The sequence below is a fragment of the Vitis vinifera genome, chromosome 18 (genome assembly GCF_030704535.1).
Source record: "Vitis vinifera cultivar Pinot Noir 40024 chromosome 18, ASM3070453v1".
NCBI lineage: Eukaryota > Viridiplantae > Streptophyta > Magnoliopsida > Vitales > Vitaceae > Vitis > Vitis vinifera.
The window spans coordinates 18,814,357-18,825,504 of NC_081822.1; positions in this window are offsets into that span (position 1 = coordinate 18,814,357).

Below are 11,148 nucleotides of genomic sequence, written 5' to 3' on the forward strand. Positions count from 1 at the left end.
AAATAAAGATGAAGTAAGATATGCTTTCATCAAGTATAAGATTCAAGTGGAAAATCAACTAAGTAAGAAAATTAAAAGACTTAGAACTGATTGGGAAGGAAAGTATAAGTCCAACCCCTTTAACTCTTTTTGTGAAGATCATAAGATTATTTACGAAACTTGTCCTACTTATTCCCCTAAAAGACATGATGAACGCAATGTTGTTAAGTTTGGGAGCACCCTTGAACTTGTGGGGGGAAGCCATCCTCTCCACTTGTCATATTCAAAATAGGATACCTTACAAGAAAACTAGTAAAATGCCTTATGAATTATGGAAGGGCTATGCACCTAACATTGCATACTTGAAAGCGTGGGGGTATTTGTCAAAAGTTCTTTTCCCTAAACCTAAGAAACAAAAACTAAGTCCTAAAACTTTTGATGCAGTGTTCATAGAGTATGCAAAGAATAGTGCAACATATAGGTTTTTGGTTATCAAGTCAAAAAACAACCTAGTAGATGTGAATACGATAATGGAAATAAAGAATGTTAATTTCTTTGAAAACACCTTTCCTATGAAATCTAGCGGTAGAGAACAAATCCATAAAACACTTAGAGATGAGTCTAATAAATCTTTTGAATTTGAACTGACAAGAAGTAAAAGAGAAAAGAAAGGAACAAACCTTGTAGATGGTTTCTACACCTTCCTAATAAATAGGGACCCTAGATCCTACAAAGATGCCATAACTTCTCCTGATGCACTATTTTGGAAGGAATCCATTAACAATGAAATCGAATCGACCATGTATAACCATATATGGGAGATAATATATTTACCTCCTAATGCATAGATTATCGGTTGTAAGCGGTCTTTAAAAGAAAGTTAAAACAAGATGGATCCATAAAGAAGTATAAGACATGTTTAGTTGCCAAAGTCTTTAAACAAAGAAATGATGTAAATTACTTTGACACTTTTACTCTTATGACTAGAATTTCCTCAATTAGAGTGTTTATTGCTTTAGCTTCCATTCATAACCTAGTGAAACACCAGATGAATGCCAAGATTGCATTCGAATGGGGAATTAGAAAAGGAAATTTATATGGACCAACCCTAGGGTTGCATGGTTCTAAGGAAGGAGAAAAGAGTGTGTAGGTTGGTTAAATCATTATATGAGTTAAAACAAGAACCTAAGTAGTGGTACAATAAATTTGATCATGTGTTGGTAACTAATGGATTTTCCATTAATGATGTCGATAAATGTATTTAAAACAAATTTGAGAATAACATATGTATTGTCGTCTGTCTATATGTTGATGACATGCTAATCTTTGGAACTAGCCTATAGATTGTTTGTGAGACCAACAAATTCCTAGGATATAAGTTTGATATAAAAGACCTAGAAAAGGTAAAGGTGATTCTAGGAATCATGATAACTAGAACACTTAATGGGCTTAAACTTTCTCAAGAATATTATGTTGAGAAGGTCTTAAGTTTAAACACTTTAACTGTAAACCAATATCATCTCTTTATGATCCCAACCCACAGTTGAAGAAGAATAGAGAACATGGTGTTGCCTAAACTAAGTATGCTTAGATCATTGGGAGCCTAATGTACTTAACAAACTGTACCAAACCTGATATTACATATGTAGTAGGTAGATTGAATTGGTACACCCAAAGTCCTAATCAAGATCACTAGACTATTATTTGTAGAGTACTTAAGTATTTGAAAGGCGCCATTGACTATGGTCTACGTTCTAGTAGTTTTCTAAGTATCCTTAAAGGATTTAATACTGCTAATTGGATCTCAGATTTAGATGAGATGATATCCACTAGTAGGTATGTTTTTACTCTTAGAGAAAGCACAATTTCTTGGAAGATACCAAGCAAACATGCATCACTTGATTTACTATGGAGGTTGAGTTCATTGCCTTAGAGAAGGCAAGTTTTAAGGCTAAGTGACTTAGAAACCTCCTAATAGATATTCCTTTATGGATGAGACCAACACTCTCCATGTTTATGTGTTGTGATAGCCAAGCTGCAATAGCTAAGGCTAAGAATAAGCTATTTAATAGGAAGAATAGGCACATATACCTAAGGCACAATATTGTGTAACAGTTGCTTAAGACAAGGATTATATCTATGGAATTTGTAAGGTTAGAGTTGAATTTGGCCAATCCTTTGACCAAACCACTAAATAAGAAATTAGTGGAAGAAACCTCGAGGGGGATGAGGCTTATGTCTAATATAGAAGTCAATAGTGATGGTAACCCAACCTATTAGAATGGAGGCCTCATGAAGTAGGATCATATAGGTAACAACAAATCACTTGTTGATTGTGAGATGTTCTATCAGTTCTATGTATTTGAGAGTTCATCCCTATATTGTAAATAAAACAATCTCTACAATGGCTAAGGGTGAGTAGATTTACTTTTAATGAATAACATATTCATTATGGATAGTGTGTTTACTTGCAAAACACACTTAATGGATTCACCTATATGAGAGTGGAGGTGGGGTCACATCCTATGATAATTTAGGTAGGTTATCTAGAGCTCTCATGAATATCTAGGTAGAGCGCATGACCTATTTGCTCCAACCCGTTTATACAGCTCGTTGTTGAAAAACCAATGTGGATTATAGGTTCCTTGAATTATATAGAAAACACTTGTTTGCAAAAATTTATTTTCACCAGGTTTTTATGATTTAATACTTATTTATACTAAGGTTGGTTTATATCCTATTGGCACCAATACTAATGCATTAAATTCAAGATTTTTCCTCCAACCATTTTCTTCTTTAAACATACACTCTATGGGGGATTATTGCAAGAGAAAGAGAGAGAGAGTGTGTGTGTGTGTGTGTATGTGTGTGTGTGTGTGTGTTTATAAAGAGAAAAGAGCAAAAGTCTCAATCCCACATTGGAAAGGAATGGACACTTTTAGTGGTTTTATATTCTAACTAACTTTCCTTAGCCTCATGGGTTTGTGGAAAAGTGAGGGGAAACCTTGTGCGCCTAAGGGACCCAAGCCCATTCCAATGGGATTATAGGGGACTCAAGCCAAAAAACCCTTAATGTGCGACTTGTCCACACATGCATCCTATGTGCTCGCCCCCCACCCCCCACCATTTGTATACGTGCGCGAGTCCAATTTGAATTCATTTTGTTAATGGATGAAATTTATTAATTTAATTTCTTTAGCCCAATTATGTTTTTGAATTTAAAATTTTGGTCAAATGAATTTGAATTAAAATTAAATTGTTTTAATTGATTTTGATTGCTCTACTTTAATGGTTCTAGCCATTTGAGCATTATGGTTGTATCCATTTAGGCTTTAAGGTTGTATTCGTTTGGCATTTAAGCCTTGTAATCGTTTAGGAGAGTCCCTGAGCCTATAAATTGAGAACCCTCTCAGCCTTCCTTTTCACTGTTACCAGTCGACACTACTCTCTCTTCTCTCTTATTCTACCATGCATTCCTCTCTATTGGCATATTGTAGGGTTGGCTCTGTCCATTGACTCCCCTTGTGTTCGTTGTGGGCGCTTGGGTGAATGCAATATAAGGTTAGGGTATGCGCCTTTCCTAATAGCAATTGCTTTTAGAAGAGTTGGTAAAGCCTGAGGTCCTACAAGTGGTATTAGAGCCAAGGTCACGGGTTTGAACCCAAGAGGTGTCGTTGGGGGGGAGATTGTTGGTAGATTGGAGGGTTGGCTGTGTCCATCAACTCCCCTTGTGTTTAACGTGGGTGCTTGGGTGAATGAACTATAATGCTAGGGTATGCGTCTTTCCTAATAGCAATTGCTTTTAGAAGAGTTGATAGCGTCTGAGGTCCTACATTTTCAATTAACCTCTTCATCAACAACAACCACCAATCCAATCTTGACCATTATTATAACACCATAACACTACCATGTCCTATTTGTAGTCTATTCATTTTATCTTCTTGAGAAATTCTTTTACATTTGAGTTGTACTATTTCTTGTCAAAGGTGTGCATTGAAAATTGAATCCTAGAGGTAGGTCACTAGTTCCTTCTACACTAAGTTTTGATACTCAAGGAAGGCAAATCTACTTTAAGGATAGTGATTGTCACGCCTCAACCTAATTCGATAAATGTCCTTATTCAAAATTTATTTTTCTAATTGTTTTGTTTTAGATTTGGGCAGTTTTTGTTACTCCCATTCTATGAGACCTAATTTTTCCAATAATGATAAAAAAGAAGGGATATATTAGAGCTTGGAAACAAGATGGATGTAACAACCTTATGACAAACTTCCAACTCAGTAAAAGAAACAAAAAAAGCTAATAAAATAAAATGATAATCTCGGTAAAAAAAAAAAAAAAACAAAGTTGATTACATCTAACTATATTCTCTTTAAAACCCAATTAACTTCATAGTTTTTTCATTATATTGTTTTTCATCCACTACAATTAAGATGTCTATGGTAAAAAAAAGTGTCATATCCATGTTGCATTCTTCATTTTAACAAACAAGTAGGAATGACCATTATTCTGAAGATATAAAGATAACATCGACCATCTTGTCACCATGAATATATATGCATTAATTTATTTGCGATTACCATGGCCCTTAGGAAGTAACTAAAAAGGGGCGTTGTCAATTCATGCATAGGGTACTTTCAGTCTATAAGAAGTGTTTGAAGCCATGCATATTGAGCTTTGTCGTGCCTTGATATTTCTTTATCATTCAACCTTAAATCCACTTACAAGTTTCTCGCCAAGAATTGTTTCCCAAATCAAGTAGTCAACTAATTTCCTGGAAAAAAAAAATCATTTTTTTGCCTTGAGATCCTAGTTATTGCTCTTCCAACCCATGAAAATTAAACCATGGGCCTTTCCTAATTGTCCAAACCCTACCCATGGAACGTAAAAAACAGTTGGGCTTGTTTAAAAGAAAAGCCCAATCCAAGATTAACTTAACTAATAATGCAACTCATTGATTGCCAAGCAAGTTGATGCTTGAATTCTTGGATAGTTTTAGCTCCTCGTACAAGAATGAGAGAAGTGAAGAAAATTTCTTCCAATATTAGAGTATTTATTTTTAAAAAAAGAAATAATAGAGCATGTCCTTGTAAATATCTACAACTTATCGAGAGAGTATGAACGAGGAGGTATTATTAACCCGACCTTAGCAATTAAGTCGAACCGATTTCTTATAGTTGAAGTAATTAATCCTATCTACAACATCGGCCTAATTAAGGCTTTAGTCTACACGGTTTTGACAAATTGGTACTGGGCCATACATACAAAAAATGTGTAACCCAGCCCAACATCACTTCAAAGAAAGTGAAAAAGAAGTAGAAAGCTTCCAACTTAATTCCGTGTAAAAATAAATATTCGCCAAGTACAAAGGGTGTGTTTGAATCATATGTAAGGAAAATAATTTTTTATATTTGATTTATCATGGAAAAGTATGGAAAAAATAAAATATAATTAAAGATAAATTTGCTAAACTTAAATCTATTTTTTACTTTTTTATTTTATTTTTTTCTCATATTTTGCAATAACCAAACACAGGGAAATTGTCGTCATGCAGTCGACATGCCCATGAAACACAGACAAGGAAATGTCCAAATTTCAACATGCAACCACGTGGTAGACTATAGGTTTTTAATGATGAGAATAAATTAAAATCCTGGTTTGGTGGAATAAAAAAATGATCCCCAAACGCAACCTTCCTTGCCTAATCATACCATGGGCGTCTCAATGGTCTCATCCTCCATGATAAATAAATTGAGGTTGTGGGAATTAAAAAGAAAGGAATGAGTCAATTAATAGTCCAACAAGAGAACCCCAAATCAATGAACTTCTTTTAGCTATCACTTAATCATCTTTTTCATAAAGAGAGCTAGGACGAGACAATAATAATGAATGCCCACCCTAGCTATTCAAATGTCTTTATAGAATTGGGTTAGATGGGTTTCATTCTTTTAGTCGATTTTGAATGGTAGAATTGACAGGTTCATTCCCTTTATCCACATGCAGAAGCTTCTTAGATTTGTTCTGCTTTTATTTTTGTATTTTAATTATATTTTGCAATCTTGGAATAATGGTTGTGGAATGGGAAAATCTTTTTTTACTATGGTTTATGTTGCATGGATGCCATGGAGTATGTGTATCAACTAATTTTATAATGTCCTATCTCACTTATATATATATCGATCATAAAATATTATTTTTAGTACGATATGATGTCATTAAATATTATATCCAATAAAAAATTTATTATGAGTTATTATATCAAATGGGACGTGTTATGCAATAATTATGTTTAGTTTGTAAAAAGAATAAAAATTGAAATAAAAAAATCTTTCATTTTAATTTGGGATATTTTTTTAAAATCAAAATTATATCCTATATCTCAATATTTGTTATTTAAAAAATATGAAATGTGACTCATATTTAGTATTATTTGAAAAATATTATACAATTTATAATTTAGCAAGCAATATTTTATTTTTTTATTAATAATATTCCTTATTCAAATATTTAAAATTTATAAATAAAAAAATATTATTTAATATTTATATATATTATTAAATTATTTTGCTATATAAAAATACTATATATTCTTTTCTTTTAGTTATTTTCATTTTTAATTGTTAGATATACTCAATTGAATATTCGGAATTTTCTTATCTCAAGCAATAAATATACTTATATTCATAAATTTTTAATTAAAAATTAAATAAACAAACTTTAATTTAGATTGAGATATTTGAAAGAATTTTTAAATTGTTCAAAACTAATTAAAGAACATAAAATACTAGGGTTAACTTTCAAACCCTAAACTCCAAAATCTATGATTAGCCTATGATCTCTCATAGATGCAAAAAGAGTTGTTGTATAGAATATATATATATAAAATCTAATTTTAAAATACTAAAAGACGTTCCTCCCATTTTTTAAATCATGATTTTAATATGATTATTATTTATCACTTGTATTTGATATGCAAAAAGGGCCGTTGAATAGAGAATAATAATAAAAAAAATAATCTAATTTATACCTAGGTTTTTAAATACTAAAAGACGTTTGTACCATTTTTAAAATCATTATTTTAATCTGATTATTATTTATCTCTTGTTAAATTAAAATAAAAATAAAAATAATTATGATATTTGTCCACTCTGTATAGGTAAGACAAACTTGACAAGCATGATATTTTCTAAAGATGGAAGGAAACATATGTTGCTTGTTGCATGCTTTCCATTACTAATTACGAATCATCAATTTAACATTTTGTATGACATCTACTCCTTCACTTCATCTTATGACATGCTCCAATAATGAAACTAACCCCATATATATATATATATATATATATATATATATATATAAACTTGTTATTTTTTAGATTTATTTTCTTAAATTGTGAAAATCAACAATTTAAAATTAAAAAAAAAAATGTATCTCATCATGATTTTTTTTCATTTCAAATCCCCATTCATCTACAAACATTTTAGGAAAAGAAAACTTTTAAGGTTATCAAATAACTTTAGTAAAATCAAAATAACAAACAAAAACTTTTTCCTTCTACATAGGAAAAAAATTTACTTCAATAATTTTAACACTACGTTAAGATCGTTGGATAATCGGTGTTGGAAAAAGTGTTTGGGTTTAAGGATTTTGAGACTTCTTCCAACATTATCATCACGTGAGAGTTGAAATTTTGTTTTTACACGGTTTTCAATTAAAAAGAAAAAAGCCTAATCTAGGCCCACACAATTAGGAGATAAAGAAAATGACAAATTAATAGAATAATTATTATAAAGAGATAATCAAGAAAAAAACAAAAATGATAACGATATTAACCAAACATGATAGTGTTTTCCACGTTTTTACCACTTTTTTTTAATCTAATATAATATGATATTATTAAGCATGAAAATGATTCCATTATTAATAACTTTGTGTGATATGTGAGGAACAGTGTGAGAGATGTCGAATTGAACAAGCATACATAGTTAAGGGTATATATAAAAAAATGAGAAAAATTTTGAGTTTTGCTATAACTTATGAAGTTATGAAATGAATAATAATAATAATAATAATAATAATAATAATAATAATAATAATAATAATAATAATAATAATAATTAGGGGTTAGTTTCCATCTTTTATAATATTTTATATAGTACAATTAAATAATTTTCTCTTATTCATTAACATCAATATGATTGATGCAAATTATGTTAAAATCGTATATTTTTATATGTATATTATTTTATCCTTATGTTCCTACATTAAATTAAATTATATTAAATTATTTCTTAATTGAAAAACTACTTTTATTATTATTATTATTATTATATTTTTCTTCTTCTTTCTTCTTATTGTTGCTATTGATGATGATGTTGTTGTTATTATTGGTTTGTGATATATCCATTTATACTTTTAAAATTTTTTTAAAGAAAGATATATGTAGATTTAGATTCATTGTATTTGCTGAAAAATGTTTCAAATTCCTAATTAAGATAAATTCATTTTTATAAAGAATATTATGGATGGGCATTGTTGGGCGCCATTATTAACATTATGTTGAGTTTTATGTTCTTTACGCATTTGACACTCTGAGCTCATTTTAACGCTATTTTTCATTTGCTTACATCTTATTTCTGTTTGTTGGTATATACATGAATGAATTATATTATATGAATATTAACAGAATTTGTCTCTAACAAAGACATTATCATTCTTTCTCATTATAAGTCATATTAAGTGTAAAACTGATATCATGATATGTATATATATATATATGAAAGGGACTATGTCGAAATAATGACATACAACAATTATGATCCATATTAGTTTTTACTTAATGATGATTTATTATATGAGCAATTTAAGAAAGGATTTAACTTTTACTATACACATTATGTTTTACTATTAAACCATGAAGTTAGATTTTTCACATGGGCCAAGTGGGAGAATGTTAACATTTTTTATGAAGTGGCCCACGTGCCAATTAAATTTTATATCAATTATGGTTTAGTAAATAAATAAAAAATATTTGCTAAAATCTTATTGGTCAGTTTTGAGAAAAATCTTGATGATTAATTGCCCACTTTAATGGAAAGTGGGATAATGGTTGTATCAAGAACTAGTCCTCTCCTATCCAAAAAAGAATATCAGTTTTTTTCTTCATTAAAAAACTGACGGTTATTCTGAAGATATAAAAGATAACATTCTCCACCTTGTCACCATGGATATCTGCACTAATTTATTTGCAATCACCCTCACCCTCACCCTTAAGAAATAACCAAAAAAGGACTTTGTTGATTCATGCATAGAGTACTTTCACTCTATAAAAAAGTGTTTGAAGCCACGCATGATTGAGTTTTGTCGTGCCTTGATACTGTTTGTCGTTCAATCTTAAATCCGCTTTCAAGTTTCTCGTCAAGAATTGTTTCCCAGAATAAGTAATCAAATTGCTTGGAAAAAAAAATAAAAATTGCCTTGGGATCCCTGACTTACTGTTCTTCCAACCCTACTTTTTGTGGATCTGTTAACACAACTCCAGTCGTAGGTTCAATATTCATTAGGTCTCAAGAATCTAATATTACGATGGGAATTAGGTGATTGAAGTCCAAACCTTTCCTTAGATTGAAGCATGGACCTTTAGTAATGGTCCAAATCCTAGGCTTGTTTACAAAGAAAAGCCCAATCCAAGATTAACTTAAGCGATAATGCTCATTCAATGCCAAGCTACTTGATGCTTGAATTCTTGGATTACTTGGAAAATTTTAATTTGGCTCCTCACAGGAGAATGAGTGAAGTGAAGACAATTTTTTCAAATATTAGAGCATTTATTTATTTATTTTTTTAAAAAAGAAAAATGAAATTATAGAACATGTCATTGTAAGAGTGCATTTGATAGTAGTTTTAGGAAGTGTTTCTAGTTTTTTTTTATGTTTGAAAGATAAAAAAATTTAAGTGTTAAAAAAACTAAAAATACTTTTTAAAATTATTGTCAAATACACTATAAATATCATCAACTTATCTAGAGAATGTGAATGAGGAGACATTATTAACTCTGGGAATTAAGTCGAGCCAATGTCTTTAAAAAAGCAAGTAATCCCCTCTACGTAACTCTCATTCATTTCTCATGTCTACAACATGGCCTTATTAAGAATTTAATACACACGGTTTTGACAAATTGGCCATTGCCTTATCATACTGGGCCATGGAAAAAAATGTGTAGTCCAGTCCAACATCACTTCAAAAATTTTGAAAAATAAGTTGATTGATTTTAACTTAATTCCACCTAAAAATAAATATTTGTCCTGAATACAAAAGTTATGTTTTGAATCCATAAAATATTTTGAAAAGGAAAAAAATATGAAGAAAAATAATTTTTTTTCTTTTATAATTAATCGATAATATTGAAATATGAAAAAAAAAAGATAATTTATTAAATTTAATTCTATTTTTTATTTTTTATTTTATTAATTTTGTCTTATATTTTCCCTCAAAATTTGCAATAACCAAAGATAGGAAAAATGTGGTTATGCACTCAGCATGGTCCACGAAACACACACAAGGAAATTTCCAAATTTCAACATGCAAGCACATGGTGGACTCTAGTTTTTTAATGATGAGAATAGGTTCCTGGTTTGGTGGAATAACGGGCCCTACAGCCTGTGTACAAAATGATACCCAAATCCAACCTTCCCCCACCTAATCATTTTAATGTGAAGCCATTGTCCACTCTTTTCCATGGGCGTACGTCTTGAATAAAATATCTCCTGACTGTTTCCCATTCGTCTCATCCTCCTTGAGGTGGTGGAGATCACTCAATTAGAACAGAAATCAATGAAGTTGTTTTAGCTATCACTTAATCATCTTTTTCAAAAAGAGAGGTAGGACGAGACAATAATAAAGCCCACCCTAGCTATTCAAATGTCTTTATAGAATTGGGTTAGGTGGGTTTCATTTTAGATGATTTTGAATGGGAGAGATGTAACAGGTTCACTCCCTCTATCCACATGCAGCTTTGATCTGTTGTATCAGTTGGACTTTGTGGGGTTCTTTTTATTTTTGTATTTATCTTAAATGGCTTTGGGATACGAAAATCTTATCGACTGTATAATTTGATGGGATGCATTAATCTTATGATGTTATATCTTACTTACAGAAGATATGTGTATG